This window comes from Pocillopora damicornis, chromosome 12 (genome assembly GCF_964200805.1).
Source record: "Pocillopora damicornis chromosome 12, jaPocDami1.2, whole genome shotgun sequence".
Taxonomy (NCBI): Eukaryota; Metazoa; Cnidaria; class Anthozoa; order Scleractinia; family Pocilloporidae; genus Pocillopora; species Pocillopora damicornis.
In genome coordinates, this window is record NC_142681.1 from 10217686 (window position 1) to 10219781 (window position 2096).

At 35.9% G+C, this 2096-nt stretch overlaps 1 pseudogene; it reads right to left on the bottom strand.

Annotated features, from left to right (window-relative positions):
- Window positions 1–904: 904 nt before the first annotated feature.
- Window positions 905–2096, bottom strand: part of LOC149036418 (uncharacterized) — a 5571-nt pseudogene continuing 4379 nt past the window's right edge.

The following is a 2096-nucleotide window of genomic DNA, read 5'->3' on the forward strand; positions in this document are numbered from 1 at the left end:
AAACTTGGTTCCAAATTGAAGAAAATCTTATTTAATAAAGAGAATATTTAATTGTTCTTATACAGGTAGAAAAAATCAAAGATGTGACGAAAAACCAAAAACAAACAATGGTAGCTATGACTAAGATTGATCATTGTGAACAACAAACTCTAAAAAAAATAGGTCAAATGTATTTTTCAGGACATACTTTCAATAACGTTTCTCTTTTAAGTCACTTGTGAACAGTTAGTAAGGAAATTAAGATGGGCTTATGATCACTGTAGTATGACTCCAAGGTACCTGCAGATTGAATAATCTGTGGTACATTTGCATAAATGTGATCTATCTGTGTACGGTAGTCAGTAGTGTACTACTCAATCAACTGTGTGTATCCTCTGTCTGTTATCAGATATTTTTTGAGAGCCTTTTGTTCTGCAGACCCCTCCATTAGATTAACATTGAAATCTCCCATCAGTATAGTGGGAATTGTGGGGTCTGTTAACACCGAGTTTTGCAGATGAGTAAGAGCATCAAGAAACTGTGAAATTGGTACCTTAGTTTTGGAGCGGTAGATACCAATAACATGAATATTTGGAATTGGTTGGCTTAGAACCATAATGGTAATTTCAACATTATTAATGTTGAATCTGTACGGTAGGTGAGTGCAGTTCAAATCATTCTTAATGTACACAGCTGTTCTGTTACAAGTTCTGATACTGGAGTGATTGAAGTCATTTCTGTAAAGTGTAAATCCCCTGAGCTGATACACATCATCTTTATCTAACAAGCAAAGTTTTGTTGAAACAAAAATGTTGACATCAGCCTTTTGAATATTGTAATCACTTCGGACATCATCGATGTGGAGGTGGAGAGATCTGACATTTTGAACTAAGATTGTTTTTATTTCAGGTGAATCTGCATTCTGTTATACTGCTAATGGCAGAAGACTTGCTTCTGTTCTAAGTCTCCTCATTTCATCTTTAACTTTCTCACTAACCTTGATTTTGTTTTCATTCAAATTGAGAACATGTAGTGCAGAACTGTTTCTTACTCGGCTTAAACCAACATGATGCATATGCTCCCTTGTGGATGCTGGAAAGTCAGCAACTGCTTCATCTAATGAGTCACCTTGACAGCGATGAATAGTCTTAGCAGCAGCAGGTCTAAGTGGAAATTGCCGTCGAAGAACTTGCACTTGACTTTTTTTATTAATCCGGAATTGTCTTGTTACTTCTAAAACTGGTGTCCAGTTTTTATTTATGCTTCTCTTGTATAAATGTGCATAATCTCTGCGCAGCTTTTTGCCTATTTCAGGATGTGGAAATGATACTCAAATAATACTTGGCCTGGTGGAATTTTCTACTCTGTAGTCTATGTTCTCTATCATACACTCTGCACCATTAGTGAGTCCATCAGTCACATCAATATTAGTTGTCAAGTCATATTTTGCCATAGTTGCCACAGACACAAGTGAATACAAACCCATTGTCTTTGTAGGATCGTCTGGGATTTTGTTTTTCATTTGTTGTTTAAGATCATCATTAACATCCCCAATTACAATGTCCACAGCCTTCATCTGAGCTTTATCAGTTTTAGAGATAGTATACAGGGTGTTGTTGTGAGCATCTACTGATGCATTTGTAGTAAATAAATGTGTCATGTTCATAGGGTAGTTATCTTCATGATGCCTGACTTTCAGAAGTCTCTGTTCTAAAATGGCCACATCATCTTCAGAATGTTTTCCTTCTCTCAAGCGATTGAGTAGCTCAGCAAATTCTCTGTCATCCTTTTGTCTCATTATTTCCGTCAGCTCAAAGAGGGTGAAATTCTCTGTCCCAATGCTACTTGCTAAAGCACTGTAGCCTATCACAGAATTTTCAAAGATCCACTTATCAAAAACTGGTTTTAACTGGAAAAGATCTCCAACAGTTATTAAACTAATTCCACCAAATAGCTCTTTTGTTCCCATTATTTGTTGCAGTCTTGCATTCAAAAAGTTAAACATGCCACTTCCTACCATAGATATCTCATTAATAAAAACTGTCTTAAGTTTCTTCAGTCGTGCCCTAATGGTATTTAGGTAATTTAGTGTTAACAACTGGGTTGAAAACGTAAAT